General features: G+C 33.1%; 1 long non-coding RNA gene across 2 annotated transcripts; it reads right to left on the bottom strand.

The window, feature by feature from the left end:
• Positions 1-18,442: 18,442 nt before the first annotated feature.
• LOC138128721 (uncharacterized) lies at positions 18,443-21,396 on the bottom strand. Of its 2 annotated transcripts, XR_011158877.1 has the most exons (6): positions 21,301-21,391; positions 20,937-21,137; positions 19,642-19,880; positions 19,522-19,587; positions 18,721-18,783; positions 18,443-18,671 (listed from the first exon to the last, which is right to left on the bottom strand). It is a non-coding gene; the product is annotated as an uncharacterized lncRNA (long non-coding RNA). The 2 variants fall into 2 exon arrangements; XR_011158876.1 differs by having other exon boundaries at positions 20,937-21,396.
• Positions 21,397-22,594: the final 1,198 nt, after the last annotated feature.

Here is a 22,594-nt window from a genome sequence, read left to right as displayed (position 1 = left end):
ATGCATATTTTATTTTCAGTAAACAATCAACTGCTTGTTAGAAATATGTACTGCTCAAAACCTAAAAAATTAACATTTATTTCATCAAAGTACAAGATCGTTCCTAAAAATTTTGCCCGACTTATTCCTCCTTACAACACCTAATTAGACCACACATTTTAAACAAAGGCTACATTACATTTCGATTCTAAATCTATAAATAGTTCATTCTCTCGAAATCAGGGTCAAGCACCGATCAGGTGTTCAACATCGCCGTCCTTGCAATGGCTCCCAATAAAAAATACTCCTATGGTTATTTAAAAATTACTACAGCTAAAATATACAACATGTTTGTTAAATATTCCGCCACATTATGTTAATGCAAGATACAATCAATTTTTCCTCAATCATTTTTGCCTAAAACCTGAATTTCATTCTCCAGTAAATATTAAAAAAATGTTTGCAAACAACTGATTTTTTTTGCTTGTGACTCACATTAAGCCGGAAGCCAAGTATCAATTTTACAATTCTTGAGGTTATATAGGTATGTTCTACTGGAAATAATGTTACAGACTATGCTGGCCTTTTTGAGCCATTTTAAAAATGCCTAATTATTTTGAAGACAAAGTTGACATTAAATTATTACCAATAGGAATCCCGCTGCAACCCCATTCTAAAAAATGTTAAATGTGAAACGGAATCGGGTGGCCCTTCTAGTATTTGGGGAAATATTTTTTACAACCGATTTTACTTGATTGGTGATTAAAAAATACTCAAAATTCTTTGAAACGAATAAAAAGCCGAATTCTAGATCATTCTTCAATTCCCGCAAAGGTACTTTTGGGGAATTCGTGTTCTTCAAAAGTACCTTTACGTGATATAACTTTTAAGTTTAAGTTCTATTGGAAATGATGTTACAGACAATGCTGGTATTTCTGAGCCTTTTTAAAGAAAGCCTAATACATATATTGTAATTAGCATGTACAACATCTCTTCGGTGCAGGGGACGTTTTTTTTTTGTTTTTTTTTTTCATTGTCGTGTGGATGACAGACAATACTTTTTTCTTCTTTATCCTCGAACGGTACACTTCCGGATTTGCAATTTTTCAAGTTCGTACATGGTCAAAGAAAAATCCCTTAATTCCGTAATTAAATACATAGGATGCTGCAGTTCCGGATATTTTAATCATTTTACGGAAATATTCAATAAAATTCTGGAAGTGCCGCGTTCACGAAGACAAAGTTAACATAAAATTATTATCAACAGGAATTCCGCTGAAACCCCATTCTTAAAATTATTAAATATGAAAGAAAATCGGGTGACCCCTAATTTAAAATATCCTTTCAATGGTTAATTATAAGAGAATGCATGTTTTTTGTAACAGCTATTGGCTCCCATTTGCTATTTAAATTCTTTAAAATGAGGGTTGCCAATTGCTTCCTAATGACATTTTAAGGTCAACTTTCTCATTAAAATATGTCTTCTAGAAAATAGAATTTGATCTGTCCGAAGACTGTTTTTCAATAATTGTTTGTTTGCATTTTTCGAAATTAATCCACCTTTTATGGGCGCACTATACATCCAACGATACTTTCAAGGAGTTTTTGTTTCTCAACAGTACCAATCTGTATCTAGGGGTTGCGTAACAAATTTCGAAAATATAATTTTATGTAAAATTTAATATTTTATAAATTATTAAATTATTTAAATGGGGTGTGGAACTGTGCGGTGGAAGTCCTAAAGTACTTTTCATTTTGTTCGTGTCATCTCCAATTAGACAATTAGTTAATAAGCGTAGTACAAAAATAAATCAACAATGCTACATCAACGGGAGTGGTCAGAATAGCGTAAACAGCGGGAAAGGCTCCATTTCAAGCGTTCTCACAGCGAAACAAAAAAATCGCGCGGGAAAGTTTTACAACTTCGGCGAAAACTGATCGTTTGATTCAATGACGCCGGCTATACAATATGTACTTATCAGGCCTGGAATGAAGATTTCTTTTTTAAGATAAACAGAAAACACGATCTTAATATTACTTGAAGAGCCGATTCTATGCACTAATATTTTTGTCGAATTAATTTAATTAAAAATAAATAAATTAATCCAAACACATTAAAACACCATCTTGTCCGGGTTAATTATACAACTAGTAATACTTCTTATACTCGTAATAATGAATTAATAATTAATTGAGAACGAAAGACCAACAATCCCACAATTTCAGAAGAATTGGGATAATATCATTACCAAATGAATAATTGCCAATGATTTAATCTTTAAATCACCTAGAGACTTGGCTGGTTATAAGGCTTTGCAATGCAGAAACTCTTGGTTACATGCAATACCTTCTCCTAATATTGGTACTCTTTTAGATAACACTTCTTTCCAAGTTTGTATTCGATTAAGATTGGGTTGTAATCTTTGTACACCTCATATTTGCAAATGCAATACGAAAGTTGACGAAATTGGCATCCACGGTCTAAGTTGTTCAAAAAGCAGTGGTAGATTTTCCAGACACACTGAAATTAATTCTATTATCAACCGGGTTTTGAATTCTATTCATGTTAATTCAACTTTAGAACCAAACGGACTGTTTCGGGATGATGGAAAACGCCCAGATGGCCACGGATTAATAAAGGTCAACCTTTAGTTTGGGACATTACTATTGTAGATACACTTGCAGATAGTTACGTTTTGAAAACTTCTGAAGTTTCAGGTTTTACCAATGAAATGGCTTGCAAACGCAAACATAGCAAATATAGTTCAATTATTTCATCAAATTACGTAAAGGTAAAGATTTCATTAATGTCATTGGAATCCGTAAAGGTACTTTTGGGGAATTCGTATTCTTCAAAAGTACTTTTACGAGATATCAATTTTAAGGTTATGTTCTATTGGAAATGATGTTACAGAGTATGTTGGCCTTTCTGAACCTTTTTATAAAGACCTAATTATCTTGAAGACAAAGTTGACATTAAATTATTATCAACATGAATCCCGCTGCAGCCCCATTCTTAAAAACGAATGAATGAAAGGAAATCTGATTGGAATAGCATAAACATAACCGGCATAACCAAAAATCTATTTAATGTCATCTCAAGTTAAAAAATCCGGCCAGTGCCAATTACGAGACAAAAAACCACCAGTACTTTTCAACTGTTTCATTGCCAACAGAATCAGTCATTGTACATCACGTGAAAATAGAAATTGATCTGTTCGAAGATTTTTTTCACAAATTCTTTGTTTGCATTTTATCGAATTTAATCCACGGTTTATGGGTGCATTTTACATCGAAAGGAGTCCAGGGGTTCTTTTTTCTCAACAGTACCAGTCTGAAGGTGCATTTCAACACCTTACTGTACATTATATAAAATAACACACCAATACGTTTTAATAAAAAAAAATTAAAATAACACCCTGTATAAAATAACACACCGATAAGTTTTAATTATTATTATTTAAATAAAACAAAATGCAAATTTTGTTTTCAGTAAACAATCAACTGCTTGTAAGAAATACTCCTCAAAACCTAAACAATTAACATTTATTTCATCAGAGTACAAGATCGTTCCTAAAAATCTTGCCCGACTTACTGCTTCTTACAACACCTAATTAGGCCCCACATTTTAAACAAAGGATATATTACATTTCGATTCGAAATCTATAAATAGTTCATACTCTTGAAATCAGAGGCAAGCACCGATCAGGTGTTTAACACGCCGGCGCCGTCCTTGCAAGGCCTCGCAAAATATACTCCTATGGTTATTTAAAAATTACTACAGCTAAAATATACAGCGTGTTTGTTAAATATTCCAGCACATTATGTTAATGCAAAATACAATCAACTTTCCTTCAGTCATCTTTGCCTTAAACCTGAATTTCATTCTCCCATAAATATTAAAAAAATGTTTGCAAACGACTGAATTTTTTTGCTTATGACTCACATTAAGCCGGAAGCGAAGTACCAATTTTACAATTCATAGGAGATTTTTTTATATTAATTGTTGTAAAACGGTGCTCTTCGGGGCTAATTTTTTTTTTGATTAGTGATAATGATAAAAATGCTAAAAATTCTTGAAATTATCTCAATCACAAACGAATTTTTAAAAATACCTAATTACCTTGAAGACAAAGTTGACATTAAATTATTATCAACAGGAATCCCGCTGCAATCTCATTCTTAAAAGTGTTAAATATGAAAGGGAATCGGGTGACCCCTCTAGTATTTGGCGAAATATTTTTACAACCGGTTTTACTTGATTGGTGATTAAAAAATACTCAAAATTCCTTGAAATTATCCCAATCACAAACGAATTAAAAACCCGGATTCCGAATCATTCTTCAATTCCCGCAAAGGTTCTTTTGGGGAATTCGTGTTCCTCAAAAGTACCTTTACGTGATATGCGTTTTAGGAGTATGTTCAATTGGAAATGATGTTACAGACTATGCTGGCCTTTCTGAACCTTTTTAAAAAGACCTAATTATTTTGAAGTCAAAGTTAACATTGAATTGTTATCAACAGGAATCCTGCTGCAACCCCACACTTTAAAATGTAAAATATGAGACGGAATCGGGTGATCCCTCTAGTATTTGGCGAAATATTTTTACAACCGATTTTACTTGATTGGTGATTAAAAAATACTCAAAATTCCTTGAAATTATCCCAAACACAAATAAATAAAAAAGCCGGATTCCGAATCATTCTCCAATTCCCGCAAAGGTACTTTTGGGGAATTCGTGTTCCTCAAAAGTACCTTTACGTGATATGCGTTTTAGGAGTATGTTCAATTGGAAATGATGTTACAGACTATGCTGGCCTTTCTGAACCTTTTTAAAAAGACCTAATTATTTTGAAGTCAAAGTTAACATTGAATTGTTATCAACAGGAATCCTGCTGCAACCCCACTCTTAAAAATGTAAAATATGAAACGGAATCGGGTGACCCCTCTAGTATTTGGCGAAATATTTTTATAACCGATTTTACTTGATTGGTGATTAAAAAATATTCAAAATTCCTTGAAATTATCCTAATCAGAAACGAATAAAAAGCCGGATTCCGAATCATTCTTCGATTCCTGCAAAGGTACTTTTGGGGAATTCGTGTTCCTCAAAAGTACCTTTACGTGATACCCGTGTTAGGAGTATGTTCAATTGGAAATGATGTTACAGGCTATGCTGGCTTTTCTGAACCTTTTTAAAAAGACCTAATTATTTTGAAAGCAAAGTTGTCATTAATTAATTATCAATAGGAATCCTGCTGCAACCCCATTCCTAAAAATGTAGAATATGAAACGGAATCGGGTGACTCCTCTAGTTTTTGGCGAAATATTTTTACAACCAATTTTACTTGATTGGTGATTAAAACATTCTCAACATTTCCCTGAAAATATCCCAATCAGAAACGAATAAAAAGCCGGTTTACGAATCATTCTTCAATTCACGTAAAGGTTCTTCTGGGGAATTCGTGTTCCTCAAAACCTTCTAAGTAAATGACACTTTATAGGTATTTGTGGTAACTAAGTAAATGGGTAATTACAGGCAGAGCCCTGTAATATTTAACAGGCACGTAGAAGAGATCTGTAAAGGCTTTACAAGGCTCATCAAAAAATAAATAACCAAAACTAATTAAATGAGTTTTTTTTAAAGTTTATTACAAACACAAACAAATTTAACTATCAATAGTTGCAATTACATACGTTAATAATGCATTTTGATTCGTTTCGCAAGTCATTTTCATATCGCTCATGGGATCTAATCAGTAGACAGCCGCACTTGCAGCGTTGGTAATTCCCTGGTTATTTTCTTGCATTTCAATAAAATCGCCTTCAAAGTCTTCATCGGGCATTAAAGCCATTCTTTCTTTTTGCAACAAATTTCACTAAACTTCTGACTGTATTTTTGTTGTTTATCTCAACACCATGACGACGTAGGTATAATTGCCCCACCGCCTTTCATTACAAAATTTTTATAAACATAAATAACAATTAAAAAACGAAATTTAAAGGCTGAAGGTGGACATAAAAGTTTGTATGCAACTCGCTTAGCAATTAATCTTTACTGGGCTTACTGGCTTATGGAGACTCGTTCCTTACGTCACTCGTCCAACAAGTGCCAGCGCGCCCGTAAAGATTAATTTACTAAGCTCGTCACATAAATAACTGTTACGTGATATCAGTTTTATGAGTATGTTCAATTGGAAATGATGTTACAGACTATGCTGGCTTTTCTGAGCCTTTTTAAAAAGACCTAATTATTTTGAAGTCAAAGTTAACATGGAATTGTTATCAACAGGAATCCTGCTGCAACCCCACTCTTAAAAATGTAAAATATGAAACGGAATCGGATGACCCCTCTAGTATTTGGCGAAATATTTTTATAACCGATTTTACTTGATTGGTGATTAAAAAATACTCAAAATTCCTTGAAATTATCCCAAAAACAAATAAATAAAAAAGCCAGATTCCGAATCATTCTCCGATTCCCGCAAAGGTACTTTTGGGGAATTTGTGTTCCTCAAAAGTACCTTTACGTGATATGCGTTTTAGGAGTATGTTCAATTGGAAATGATGTTACAGACTATGCTGGCCTTTCTGAACCTTTTTAAAAAGACCTAATTATTTTGAAGTCAAAGTTAACATTGAATTGTTATCAACAGGAATCCTGCTGCAACCCCACTCTTAAAAATGTAAAATATGAAACGGAATCGGGTGACCCCTCTAGTATTTGGCGAAATATTTTTATAACCGATTTTACTTGATTGGTGATTAAAAAATACTCAAAATTCCTTGAAATTATCCCAGAAACAAATAAATAAAAAAAACAGATTCCGAATTATTCTCCGATTCCCGCAAAGGTAATTTTGGGGAATTTGTGTTCCTCAAAAGTACCTTTACGTGATATGCGTTTTAGGAGTATGTTCAATTGGAAATGATGTTACAGACTATGCTGGCCCTTCTGAGCCTTTTTAAAAAGACCTAATTATTTTGAAGACAAAGTTGTCATTAAATTATTATCAATAGGAATCCCGCTGCAACCCCATTCGTAAATATGTGAAATATGAAACAGAATCGGATGACCCCTCTAGTTTTTGGCGAAATATTTTTATAACCGATTTTACTTGATTGGTGATTAAAAAATACTCAAAATTCCTTGAAATGATCCCAAACACAAATAAATAAAAAAGCCGGATTCCGAATCATTCTCCAATTCCCGCAAAGGTACTTTTGGGGAATTTGTGTCCCTCAAAAATACCTTTACGTGATATGCGTTTTAGGAGTATGTTCAATTGGTAATGATATTACAGACTATGCTGGCCTTTCTGAACCTTTTTAAAAAGACCTAATTATTTTGAAGTCAAAGTTAACATTGAATTGTTATCAACAGGAATCCCGCTGCAACCCCACTCCTAAAAATGCAAAATATGTAACGGAGTCAGGTGACCCCACTAGTATTTGGCGAAATATTTTTACAACCCATTTTTCTTGATTGATGATTAAAAAATACTCAAAATTCCTTGAAATTCTCCCAATCACAAACGAATAAAGAAGCCGGATTCCGAATCATTCGTCAATTCCCGCAAAGGTACTTTTGGGGAATTCGTGTTCCTCAAAAGTACCTTTACGTGATATCAATTTTAAGGTTATGTTCTATTTAAAATGATGTTAAAGACAATGCTGGCTGTTCTGAGCCTTTTTAAAAAGACCTAATTATTTTGAAGACAAATTTGTCATTAAATTATTATCAATAGGAATCCCGCTGCAGCCCCATTCGTAAAAATGTAAAATATGAAACGGAATCGTGTGACCCCTCTATATTTGGCGAAATATTTTTACAACCGATTTTACTTGATTGGTGATTAAAAAATACTCAAAATTCCTTGAAATTATCGCAATCACAAACGGATAAACCATTCTTCAGTTCTCGCAAAGGTACTTTTGGGGAATTCGTGTTCTTCGAATGTACCTTTACGTAATATCAAATTTGAGGTTATGTTGTATTGGAAATGATGTTACAGAGTATGTTGCCCTTTCTGACCCTTTTTATAAAGACCTAATTATCTTGAAGACATAGTTGACAATAAATTATTATCAGCATGAATCCCGCTGCAGCCCCATTCTTAAAAATGAATGAACGAATGGGAATCTGATTGGAATAGCATAAACATAACCGACATAACCAAAAATCTTTTTGATGTCATCTCAAGTTAAAAAATTCGGTCATTGCCAATTACGAGACAAAAAACCACAAGTGCTTTTGAATTGTTTTATTAACAACAGACTCTGTCATTGTTCATCACTTGAAAATAGAAATTGATGTGTCTGAAGATTTTTTTCACAAATTGTTTGTTTACAATTTATGAAATTTAATCCACGGTTAATGGGTGCAGTTTACGTCCAAAGGAGTCCAGGGGTTCTTTTTTCTCAACAGTACCAGTCTGAATGTGCATTTCAACACCTTACTGAACATTATATAAAATAACACACCGATACGTTTTAATTATTATTATTTAAATAAAACAAAATGCATATTTTATTTTCAGTAAACAATCAACTGCTTGTTAGAAATACTGCTCAAAACCTAAAAAATTAACATTTATTTCATCAAAGTACAAGATCGTTCCTAAAAATCTTGCCCGACTCACTCCTCCTTACAACACCTAATTAGGCCCCACATTTTAAACAAAGGATACATTACATTTCGATTCTAAATCTATAAATAGTTCATTCTCTGGAAATCAGGATCAAGCACCGATCAGGTGTTCAACATCGCCGTCCTTGCAATGGCTTGCAATAAAAAATATTATGGTTATTTACAAATTACTACAGCTAAAATATACAGCGTGTTTGTTAAATATTCCGCCACATTATGTTAATGCAAAATACAATCAATTTTCCCTCAATCATTTTTGCCTTAAAACTGAATTTCATTCTCTATTAAAAAAATGTTTGCAAACAACTGATTTTTTTTGCTTATGACTCACATTAAGCCGGAAGCCAAGTATCAGTTTTACAATTCTTGAAGTTATATAGGTATGATCTACTGGAAATGATGTTACAGACTAGGCTGGCCTTTCTGAGCCATTTTAAAAAGACCTAATTATTTTGAAGACAAAGTTGACATTAAATTGTTATCAACAGTAATCCCGCTGCAACCCCATTCTATAAAATGTTAAATGTGAAACGGAATCGGGTGACCCTTCTAGTATTTGGGGAAATATTTTTTCAACCGATTTTACTTGATTGGTGATTAAAAAATACTCAAAATTCTTTGAAATTATCCCAATCAGAAACGAATAAAAAGCCGGACTCCGGATCATTCTTAAATTCCCGCAAAGGTACTTTTGGGTAATCCGTGTTCTTCAAAAGTACCTTTACGTGATATAACTTTTAAGGTTATGTTCTATTGGAAATGATGTTACAGAGAATGCTGGCATTTCTGAGCTTTCTAAAAGAAGCCTAATATATTGTAATTAGCATGTACAACATCTCTTCGGTGCAGGCGCCTTTTTTTTTTTTTTTTTCATTGTGTGGATGACAGACAATACTTTTTTTTTTCTTTATCCTCGAACGCTACACTTCCGGATTTGCAATTTTTCAAGTTCGTACATTGTCAAAGTGAAATCCGTTAATTCGGTAATTAAATACATAGGATGCTGCAGTTCCGGATATTTTAATCATTTTACGGAAATATTCAATAAAATTCTGGAAGTGCCGCGTTCACGAAGACAAAGTTAACATTAAATTATTATCAACAAGAATTTCGCTGAAACCCCATTCTTAAAATTATTAAATATGAAAGAACATCGGGTGACCCCTAATTTAAAATATCCTTTTCAGACGACCACTGTGAAATATGACACATTTCACACGGTTTCTCCTTAGTGAAAATTTAAAATTGCAAACGATTTCAACACGAACACGAACGAACAGCCTAACCGTGTACAATGAAAAATTTGAGAAATCTGATTGGCCGACAGCTGTGTGTTTTTATATTGTACACGGGCCGATGATTAACGATGTCTATCTCCCCGCAACGGCATAATTATTTTGTCCGCAGCTCTGTCGAATGATATTTGAAGTTTGAAGGGATGCCGAATATTAGCGTTTTTTTTTGTGGTCGTCGGAAAAATATCGTGTATACCACGTGTTGAAAATTCGATTTCACACTCGTTTGCTTAAGCCACGCGCCTACGACTTGTGGCTCAATTCTGCAAACTCGTGTGAAATCTTTTATTTTCAACTCTTGATATACAATATACTATTCAATGGTTAATTATAAGAGAATGCATGTTTTTTGTAACAGCTATTGGCTCCCATTTCCTATTTAAATTCTTTAAAATGAGGGTTGCCAATTGCTTCCTAATGACATTTTAAGGTCAACTTCCTCATTAAAATATGTCTTCTAGAAAATAGAATTTGATCTGTCCGAAGATTGTTTTTCAAAAATTGTTTGTTTGCATTTTTTCGAAATTAATCCATCTTTTATGGGCGCACTATACATCCAACGATACTTTCAAGGAGTTCTTGTTTCTCAACAGTACCAATCTGTATCTAGGGGTTGCGCAACAAATTTCGAAAATATAATTTTATGTAAAATTTAATATTTTATAAATTGACGGGGGATGGGGTGTGGAACGTGTGCGGTGAAAGTCCTAAAATACTTTTCATTTTGTTCATGTCATCTCCAATTAGACAGTTTATAAGCGTAGTACAAAAATAAATCAAAAATGCTACATCAACGGGAGTGGTAAGAATAGCGTAAACATCGGGAAAGGCTCCATTTCAAGCGTTCCCACAGCGAAACAAAAAAATCGCGCGGGAAAGTTTTACAACTTCGGCGAAAACTGATCGTTTGATTTAATGACGCCGGCTATACAATATATACTTATCAGGCCTGGAATGAAGATTACGTTTTTAAGATAAACAGAAAACACGATCTTAATATTACTTGAAGAGCCGATTCTATGCACTAATATTTTTGTCGAATTAATTTAATTAAAAATAAATAAATTAATCCAAACACATTAAAACACAATCTTGTCCGGGTTAATTATACAACTAGTAATACTTCTTATAATAATGAATTAATAATTAATTGAGAACGAAAGACCAACAATTCCACAATTTCAGAAGAATTGGGATAATATCAATACCAAACGAATAATTGCCAATGACTTAATCTTTAAATCACCTAGAGACTTGGCTCGTTACAAAGGCGGCCTTACACCAAGGCAACAATTGGCAACATGTTGTCTGCAACATTTTCTATTAATGTTGCCGGTCATTACTAAAAAATGTTGCGGGCAACATGTTGCCAATTGTTGCCTTGGTGTAAGGCCGCCTTTAGGCTTTGCAATGCCGAAAATCTTGGTTACATGCAATACCTTCTCCTAATATTGGTACTCTTTTAGATAACACTTCCTTCCAAGTTTGTATTCGTTTAATATTAGGTTGTAATCTTTGTACACCTCATATTTGCAAATGCAATACGAAAGTTGACTAAATTGGCATCCACCGTCTAAGTTGTTCATAAAGCAGTGATAGATTTTCCAGACACACTGAAATTAATTCTACTATCAACCGGGCTTTGACTTCTATTCATGTTAATTCAACTTTAGGACCAAACGGACTGTCTCGGGATGACGGAAAACGCCCAGATGGGATTAAAGGTCAACCTTTGGTTTGGGACGTTACTGTTGTAGATACACTTGCAGATAGTTACGTTTTGAAAACTTCTGAAGTTTGCAAACGCAAACATAGCAAATATAGTTCAATTATTTCATCAAATTACGTATTTAAAGGTTTAGCCTTTGAAACCTTAGACCCTTGGTGCAAAGAAGCCATCGATTTCATTAATGTCATCGGAATCCGCAAAGGTACTTTTGGGGAATTCGTATTCTTCAAAAGTACCTTTACGAGATATCAATTTTAAGGTTATGTTCTATTGGAAATGATGTTACAGAGTATGTTGCCCTTTGTGAGCCTTTTTAAAAGGGACCTAACTATCTTGAAGACAAAGTTGACATTAAATTATTATCAACATGAATCCCGCTGCAGCCCCATTCTTGAAAATGAATGAATGAAAGGGAATCTGATTGGAATAGCATAAACATAACCGGCATAACCAAAAATTTATTTAATGTCATCTCAAGTTAAAAAATCCGGTCAGTGCCAATTACGAGACAAAAAACCACCAGTACTTTTCAACTGTTTCATTGCCAACAGACTAAGAGGTCGATTTCAAGTTGACTTGCAACTTGTATTGTCATGGTAACGGCACAAAATTGCAAATTTGAGAAAGATGACGCATATTAGTAATTAATGTGTACGACAAAGATAGCTACACATTTGCGCTGCACCACCTATTTGTCACCCTGACTTGAAATCGGGCTCTCAGTCATTGTTCATCACGTGAAAATAGAAATTGATCTGTCCGAAGATGATTTTTTTTACAAATTGTTTGTTTGCATTTTATCGAATTTAATCCACGGTTTATGGGTGCACTTTACATCGAAAGGAGTCCAGGGGTTCTTTTTTCTCAACAGTACCAGTCTGAATGTGCATTTCAACACCTTACTGTACATTATATAAAATAACACACCGAGACGTTTTAATACAAAAATAAAATAAAAATAACACCCTGTATAAAATAACACACCGATACGTTTTAATTGTTATTATTTAAATAAAACAAAATGCAAATTTTATTTTCAGTAAACAATCAACTGCTTGTAAGAAATACTGCTCAAAACCTAAAAAATTAACATTTATTTCGTCTGAGTACAAGATCGTTCCTAAAAATCTTGCCCGACTTACTCCTCCTTACAACACCTAATTAGGCCCCACATTTTAAACAAAGGCTACATTAAATTTCGATTCTAAATCTATAAATAGTTCATTCTCTCGAAACCAGGGTCAAGCACCGATCAGGTGTTCAACATCGCCGTCCTTGCAATGGCTCGCAAGGTACTTTTGGGGAATTCGTGTTCCTCAAAAGTACCTTCACGTGATATGCGTTTTAGGAGTATGTTCAATTGGAAATGATGTTACAGGCTGTGCTGACCTAATTATCTTGAAGACAAAGTTGACATTAAATTATTATCAACAGGTATCCCGCTGCAATCTCATTCTTACAAGTGTTAAATATGAAAGGGAATCGGGTGACCCCTCTAGTATTTGGCGACAATTTTTTACAACTGATATTACTTGATTAGTGATAAAAAAAACTAAAAATGCTTGAAGTTATCCCAATCACAAACGAATAAATAAGCTGGATTCCGAATCATTCTTCAATTCTCGCAAAGGTACTTTTGGGGAACTTACGTTCTTTAATAGTACCTTTACGTGATATCAATTTTATCGTAATCACAAACGAACAAAAAAGCCGGATTCCGAATCATTCTTCAATTCTCGCAAAGGTACTTTGGGGAATTCGTGTTTTTCAAAAGTACCTTTACGTGGTGTCAATTTTGAGGTTATATAAGTATGTTCTACTGGAAATGATGTTACAGAGTAGGTATGTCCGCCTCTCTGAGTTTTTTATAAAGACCTAATTATTTTGAAGACCAAGTTGACATTAAATTAATATCAACAGGAATGTCGCTGCAACCCCATTCTTAAAAATATTAAATATGACAGGGAATCGGGTGACCCTCTAGTATTTGGGAAATGTTTTTTACAACGGATGTTAATTGATTAGTGAAAAGAAAAATACTTGAAATTATCCCAATCACAAACGAATTAAAAAGCCGGATTCCGAATCATTCTTCAATTCTCGCAAAGGTACTTTTGGGGAATTTATGTTCTTCAAAAGTACCTTTACGTCATATCAATTTTGAGGTTATATAGGTATGTTCTACTGGAAATGATGTTACAGAGTATGTCGGCCTCTCTGAGCCTTTTTAAAAAGACCTAATTATCTTGAAGGCAAAGTTGACATTAAATTATTATCAACAGGAATCCCGCAGTAACCCCATTTAAAGAAAATATTAAATATGAAATGGAATCGAGTGACTCTTCTAGTATTTGGCGAAATATTTTTTACATCCGATTTTACTTCATTAGTGATTATTAAACAGTACTAAAAATACTTGCAATTGTCCAAATCACAAACGAATTAAAAAGCACTGATTCCGAATATACCTTCGATTCTCGTAAAGGTACTTTTGGGGAATTCGTGTTCTTCAAAAGTATCTTTACATGATATCAATTTTTTAAGGTTATGTTCTATTCGAAATGATGTTACATAAACATGAATTTATATTATTAAAAAAACAAATCTTGAAGACAAAATTGACCCTAAAATGATATTAGAAACTAGAAATTATAAATAGAAAATGGAGTCGACTAACCTTTCGTTTAAAAAGTCTTTTCAAAGTTTTTGATTCAAATCTTTTTTGTAAGTATAGACCACCTGGAGTCTCCTTGACATAAATTAAAGATTGCAAAAGTGGATAAAGTGTCTCTCAATAATTGAAATTTATTTTAATTCTTTACTTGCATTTTTTATTTTCTTAACAGTTTTCACAAAAATAATTTTTAATTTTACAAAATTTACAAAAGGAGTAGTTTTTCAAATGGTTGAACGCAAAACGACAAAAAAATATCCTTTCCCGTAAGGGAACAGAAACTCCTTGAATGTATCATTAGATACAGTCAATGAAGATTATGTACCTAATGAAACTTTCAGGGAGTTTCTGTTTCTCAAAAGTGCCAATTCGTATGTAGAGGGTTGCGGCACAGATTAGTAAGGCAGTTATGAGGAAAACAAAATTTTTGATTAGCCATTAATGTTGTGACAGTTTTTAAGATGATCGCATCATTTTAAAAAACTTCTACGAGATTTTGGATTTTGAAAAAAAAAGTGGAGGGTGAAACTTGAAAAAAAGTTACTGTTTGTTCGTCATCTGAAATTAGACAGTTTGTAGTATTTTCCTTTTTTGTACATAAAAAAGTTTGGGGGTTGAAAGGGGGTGGGAGGGTATTTTCTTGTCACACTGTTAACATTAAAACTAAGAATTCTTAGTGTGAACAATCAATGCTAAAAACAAAAAAATTATGGGAGCAAATTTACAAAAGGGGGTAGTTTTTCAAAGGGTTGAGCGTAAAACAACAAAAAAATATAATTGCCCTTGATAATAGAGTTTATGTATCTAATGATACTTTCAAGGAGTTACGGTTTCTCAAAAGTACCAATTCGTGTGTAGGGGGTTGCGGCACAGATTTGTAAATAAGCCAGTTATGAGCAAAACAAAATTTTTGATTAGCCATTCGTGTTGTGACAGTTTTTAAGATCATCACAACACTTTAAAAAACTTTTACGACATTTAGGAATTGTGAAAGTTAACGCAGGGGGTGAAAATTAAAAAAAATACCGTTGATCATTATCCGAAATTAGACAGTTAACGTTTGTGGTATTTTGCTTTCACAAACATAAAAAAAGGTTGGAGGGTAACTTCTTATCAAAATTGTTAACATTAGAACTAAAAATTCTTGGGGTTAACGAAAAATATTGCAAAAAAATATTGATTATTCATTGGATTTATTTCACAAAAAGAGGTAGTTTTACAAATTGTTGATTAAAACGGGATGAAGGATATGATTGATCATGTGGAAGAACTTATTTAAAGGCAGATTTTTATTATGCCAAAATAAGAATAATAATAATAATTTATAAACATTTTGTCAATTAAAATAAGGGTTGAAAACCAGTTTTATGGCAATGAAATAGCTGTCCAAATTTGAAAATAATTTCGTAATGTATTTCACCACCTAGGGGACAATAGCCAAGTTAAACTCATTACAGTGTCGATACAGTGTTAGTTCATGTAGTGGGCAGCACATCCCAATGAGATCTTGATACCTCAAAGGTACCTTTCCGTTGCATGGAATTTCGAGGAGCTCCTCGAAATTCCCAAATTCTCCTCGAAAGTACCATTCCGTGCTACAAATCTCCTCAAAAGTATCTTTCCCCATACATATATATATATATGTGTAAAACGTCAAACTCGCCTCCGTTCCAGAAGTTATACATTCGTACTCGCCTCCAAAGCGGAGGCGAGTGCGAAATTTCGGAGGCAACTAGGTACCCCCGTGTATAACATGCTTAAATGTCACAAAATACCGCAAGAGGCCGTTACACGAAATTTTGGGTGGAGGCGAGTTTACACCATACCAGCATGCAGTTATACGTGTTAGTTTGACGATTTAACACCAGGTGGCGTTCGGGGTTTATACATTTTATACACGGAATAAAAGCATGCATCGGACTCACCTCCATCCACGAAATCGGCTAACTGGCCTCGGAAATATGACAACCCCGGACGGAGGCAAAAGTGACGTTGTGTTTTTCAGGTTGTATGTCGCGATTATAGCAAGTATATTATTATAAATTATAATATTAATCTAATATCCGTTTGCACCTTACGAGTACGAGTACGTTTTTAACTTACAGCGGCAGCTAGGAAATAACTGCTGTTAAATGTTCTATGTGCCAACCGCCATAATAAGAATGTCTGCACTTCACTTTGAAATGGCACACAAAAACTATGCAGCCGAAAATCTATTTTAATAGTCACCTAAAAGTAGGTATAAGGGTCCAGAGATATAATATTAGTATGATATTAACTGTATAATAGTCCAGTCAAAATAGACAAAATAAACTTCGTACAAATTCCCATAAAGCTGAAATATGGTACAGACCTTAAATATGTCATTAGAAATAAAAAGTGAAAAGTCCCCACCGATCCCACTTGTGCTAAAATTTTTAGTTCCATTTTCAAAAAATCGGGTTTTAAAGAATAGGTATCTTTTATCCGTAGACTCACAAAAGTGGAACTTTTGTGACTACATATAACAGGTAAAAGTTTTACTTTTCGGCCTAGGAGTCAAAGTTCTAATTTTGTGACTAGGCAGTTTTACATTTACCAATTTTGAAACATTTCGCACCACTTTTTTAATTTATCTGAATGCGTTTGCGGATAAAATACACTCACCGGCAGAAAAAGCGGAACACCCTTATTATTTAAAAATCTATCGTCCCGGTGTGTGGTTGCTCTTTTTCGACCAGATCCAGGTCTTTTTGTGTACTGACCAATCTCTTGAAACCTTCTAACAGCTCTGTGACCACTAGCAAGAGGAGCCTCAATAGCATTAGCTGCATAACGCAAACAACAACAATCTTCAACCAAAGCTACTGCTCTGGCAATATTTAGGTACACCAGCTAGAGGTATTTTTTTACGTTCTGCACTTAAATTCCAAGTTAACAACAATAAAAAATTACAAAAGTTATAAAAATCTAACCAGGTTGCTTGATTATTATAAAATTGGTAAATTTAGAAAAGAAGATTTTTAAGCAAAACATTTGTTTTTATACGAAATTGCTAATAAAATAGCCTATGCTAATGCTCAAGGTTATGTTTGCTATCATCGCCTCCTGGTCAAAATACATCAAAATAGGTATAATGGGAATAAATTTGTTATTGACTAATTAGTGTTCCGTTTTTTTGCCGGTGAGTGTAGTATGTATAGTGTATAGTGAATTTTTTTTAAGACTGGCCATAGGGTTTTAAATCCTAATTTTTCAACCCCCTGTTAACTTTTGTTCCGATGGAAATATTCAAACCATTTTTGGAACAAAGTTGGAAGATTTTTTAAGCTATCGGATAGATTACAACTCAATTTTCTAAACTCGAGGAGGTCTCGCTATTTATTTTTTAAATGAAAGTGATAAAAGTCAAAAATGGAGGTGGTCAGGTGCTGTTTGAGCCGACAAGGACGCTATTCTGGCAGCCGCTCGGCGTACTATTATTCCGGTGCGCTACAAAATATTTTTTTCACAACTTTTTCGACAGTTTAGGATAGTCTAAAAAATCCGATAGTTTAAAAAATCTTCCAACTTTGTTCCAAAAATGGTTTTATCATCGGAACAAAAGTTAACAGGGGGTTGAAAAATCAGCATGTAAAACCCTATGATCAGTCTTAAAAAAACTCACTGTATATTATTCGGAGTAAAAGGAATTATGTGGCTCCACTGAATTATTTAAAATAAGTAAATAAACGTTCAGCTTCGTTTAGTCGACTTTTGACTTTATAATTGTAACGACATATTTAAGGTCTGTACTATTTGGACATAAAATTTAATGCAGCACGTTTCTGTCCAAAATTCGGTGTAGTTCATGCTTTACGCTTTTCACATTATGCGGATTTCTTAAAGTAACTAGTAAATTAGAAACAATATTATTAGATTCTAAAGGACGTGTTACACATTATGACAGTGTGGTGACACTGTTGCTTTAAATTTTATGTCTCTAATAGTACCAATTTTCACCTGCATGCGAATTTTTCCGAAGTTGAATGTTTATTTTGCCTGGACTATAAGAAGCATTTGGTTAGATGTCTAACTTTTTTAGCTAAGTAGATATGTTCCTACGTATTATTTTGGGCAACAGAAAAAAGTAAAATAAAAAAAGTGAAAATTTTATTTATCTCGGTAAACATTATAAACATATGTCTTCACTCGCACCCAATCTTTATTATGGAGAAGACGAGGATGTTTGTCGATTAACTCCTGACATTCCTGTTTTTTAGGTGCTTTCTTATGTTTGATATGAGACCTAAAATGTTGTCTGACAACAGATGTCTGTTCCTCGGTCCAAGGAGTTCTACCAGAAGACTTATTTGTTTTCTCAGCTATAGGAGAATGAATTTATTATTAATCATTATAGATGGAACTGTATACCTTTTGTAGTCGAAACTTTTTTGGAAGATATTGGAGTGAGAGCATCAGTCGATTCTATTGTGCCTAAATTTGTATAACAGATCGAACATTAAAATCCTTATTCTCTATCAATAATGTTACGCCTGAGTAAAAGTGTTTTGTAGAAATGCCCATTTATGACACACATAGGCAATCAAAATTAATAACTGCATCCTTATTACTTCTACAGAACTCTATTGTTAACATATGTGATAGATATAGAGCTTTATTCTGTTAAATAAATATGTTATTTTTAACAGGCTGTTATAATACAGGGTTATTATAAATGATTGTAGTCGAAGCAGGCCATGCCCATGTTATTACATTTTTGCCGCTTTCATGTGAACTGTCAATTTTTGTCGCTGTCACTGAAATTTTTTTTGGAAAAAGTATGGTGCGGTTTTTTAATTAAGGATTTAATCCAAAAATAGTTGTTTTGCAACCACTCCTAAAAATATTGAGTTGTTTTGCACCCAATTTAACTTCTGTGTAAACACACCGTTGAATCTGAATAAGTGAGTACACACCGTACTCACATTCACATCATTTTGATATTTTCTATATGGAGTGGCAGCCGTAAATTTTACATTCAATTTTTACGCCTACTTCGACTACAATAATTTATAATAACCCTGTATAATCACTAAATGAAGAGATGAAGAGAAATGAAGAGATTAAATGCGTTTGCATATGGTTATAACTGCTTAACGGGACGTTAAAATCATCAGGTCTGTTACAGAATAAAGCTCGAGGCATACATTTTGCGCAATATCAAATATCCACCTTGAGAAAATGCTCCTTCGTCTGGAGAAGGTGGACTGTAGGAAGGATTTGCTGCCGTAAATACATCTGCAACATAGTTAACAGCTAGTGTTTCATACCTATAAGAATAAAGCTGAATACCTTTTGAAACAGCTCGATTAGAAGTTTTCAACTTTTTAAAATTATTAGATGTAAGAACATTAGTTATGTCTTGCTCGTCGCCGTTATTATCAGACTCATTGTCTGTTTCAGCTAATTCACATTGGGGATCTATATCAATTTCGTTAAGAGATTTTCCCTTAAATTTATGGCCCACACCTTTGTCCATTAGAATTAATAATTTTGATATCTTCGCTGTTTGGTAAACATCTTCGGGTAATCTGTAAAATAAATTCTTAATCAAAATAATCGATCGGTGGGTATTTGGAACATCAAATTCCAAGTCCGGCAATATCCAAATCCAAATTAAACCTAAACTTTGCAAATTTGCAAATCGTTAACGAAACGGCAAATACAATGCTTCAACAATGTCAGTTGTCATGGTTTTAAATTTGCAATGCCTTATCGAGCCTTACCGAGTTTCGTGAATCTCCCCCTATAAGATTGTTATTTCTGGGACATACCGGGTGCGTCCTAAAAAACGCCGCAAGCCATATCTCCGTTATTTATGGCTCGATTTAAATAAAACGAAAACTGTAATAACTCACTTTAAAAACAATATAAGCACGATATAGATTAAAAAATTTTAAAAAGTCATTCAATGTCAGATGATAGTCAACTTTGTTTTTTCAAATAGCTTGGCATATTTTTTATTCCGATTTTGAAAGAGATTATTTTTCTGAAACCAACGAAATGCCACATGTTAGAATGCATTTAACAGTAACCGCGAAGATAAATTAATAAAATAGCATTACTGGAAATTTTTTCTTCAACAAAAAATCAGGTATACTATGGAAAATAATCTTAAACGCAATAACAATACTTTATGAAAAGCAGAATCAAAAAGTAATATGACAGAACTTGTAATAAATATTGCTTTTAAGATTGTTTTCCACAGTAACCTGATTTTTTTTCGAAGACAAAATTTCCAATAATGCTATTTTATTTATTTATTTTCGAGGTTATTATTAAGTGCATTCTAACATGTGGCATATCGTTGGATTCAGAAAAATAATCTCTTTCAAAATCGGAATAAAAAAATATACCAAGTTATTTGAAAAAACAAAGTTGACTATCATCTGACATTCAATCAATTAATCTATATCGTGCTTATAGTGTTTTTAAAGTGATTTAATTCAGTTTATGTTTTATTTAAATCGAGCCATAAATAACGGAGATATGGCTTGCGGCGTTTTTTAGGACGCACTCTGTATACAGGTAAATAATCTATTAAATTACTATTAGGTACTCTTATTTGCATTTATATAGATACTTACCAAAGAGATTTGGTCTGACATTCTTGAGTACTAATCATTTTTAAAAACATCCAGGAGCACTTCATACACAATCATGTCATCTCAAAGAATAGGAGCAGAATGAGAAACAAAATGGAATAATGCTTATTGTAGTTTTATAAGTTCGTGGAAATATTTGTTTACAAAACCTGACAACAGCGCTGGAGGCCATTTGACAATTCCCTGTAGTTAAAGTTATACAAAAGAGGCGAGTTTACTCTTGCATTTTTCGGAGGCGAGTTGAGTGGAACGACGTATCATATTTTTGTATAATTAAAAAATTTACCCCTCTCAAGTTCCCCCGATTCGTCTCCTTTTAAACTTTACATTTCTGCCAAATACACACTTGTATCTGTGTTCTTTAAGGCGGAGGCGAGGTAATCCTGTACATGTGTGGAGGCGAGTAGGATAGCTATGCACGTATATATATATACGTTATTACATTTTTTTTGCATTTGCGTCATCTTTGCAACCATGGTCGGAAAGATGACGCATGCAGATAGAGTAAGATGAGGCGCCTTTTCTATCTCAAAATGCATTATACTATATTCGTTTTTTGTGCTGCAAGTGAATTATAAGTTATAACACAATATTTCAATAGTAGATATTAATTAAATATAAAAAAATAATTTAAAAAAAGGAACCATTAAAAATAATAAACAAAATAGGAAGTCTCAATGTTAACAAACAAATAAATTCAACATAAATTAGAAATAAATAAACATAAATTCTTGGGAAAAGGTTAAGAAACTGAAAAATATAGGTGAAATTAGAAACATGATCAACACAGGCTAAGATAACACGCGTCAACTTAACCGTTGCAGACAGCGTCGTCTTACCCGATTGTGTACAAAAACAAAAACGTTGATTAATTAAGATATAATCGTTCAATGTTCCAAACAAAACTAGATGTAAAATACTTGCAATTGATCGTACTTTACGTCCATATATTTGGTTTTACTGAGATACTCCAAATAAACAACTTACCTCGATTAAAAGAGCTCACAAAAATTAGATCGAAAACAGGATTATTATGATTTCGCTTCTGCAAGAAAATTAACACTTCGCGCGCTTTTTGTATTTACATGCCAACAACTATTATGAGTGTTTGGATGCGGGAAATTCAAATTCCTGTATATTATTTCGCCAATAGATGATTAAAGTCGGTGCGTCATCTTTTCAACTGCGTCATCTTACCCGATTCTCCCCTACTTATATTGTTATATTATATTATGTGATCCAATGATTCATTTTATTGCTAACTTTTATCGCCTTTATTGTTTACTTCTTTTTTTTTTTTAATTGCAAAGTTGAATGACGGACGGGACATGAACATAATGTTAAAATAAATTGTAAGTGTATTATCTACAAAATATATATATATTGTAATTTTTAAATCAATGAAATGTGACAGTCACGTTTAAGAAATGGTGAATGAATAAGTGATTATTGATTTTTTTAAATCATGATGGACAGGACAATAATTACTTTCAATTTTAATATACTTTATTTTACCAACCATTACAATAAACAAGTACTTTTAACTACAAAACGAACAAAAATAACAATAATTCGTACTTCATTTTATAAACAAAGTTCAAAATTCAAAAATCGTAATAAGAAAACTTTCTGTTTATGAG

The sequence above is a fragment of the Tenebrio molitor genome, chromosome 4 (assembly GCF_963966145.1).
Source record: "Tenebrio molitor chromosome 4, icTenMoli1.1, whole genome shotgun sequence".
Lineage (NCBI taxonomy): Eukaryota > Metazoa > Arthropoda > Insecta > Coleoptera > Tenebrionidae > Tenebrio > Tenebrio molitor.
The sequence above is the reverse complement of the archived record's forward strand: the minus strand, read 5'-3'. Positions and strand labels throughout refer to the sequence as shown.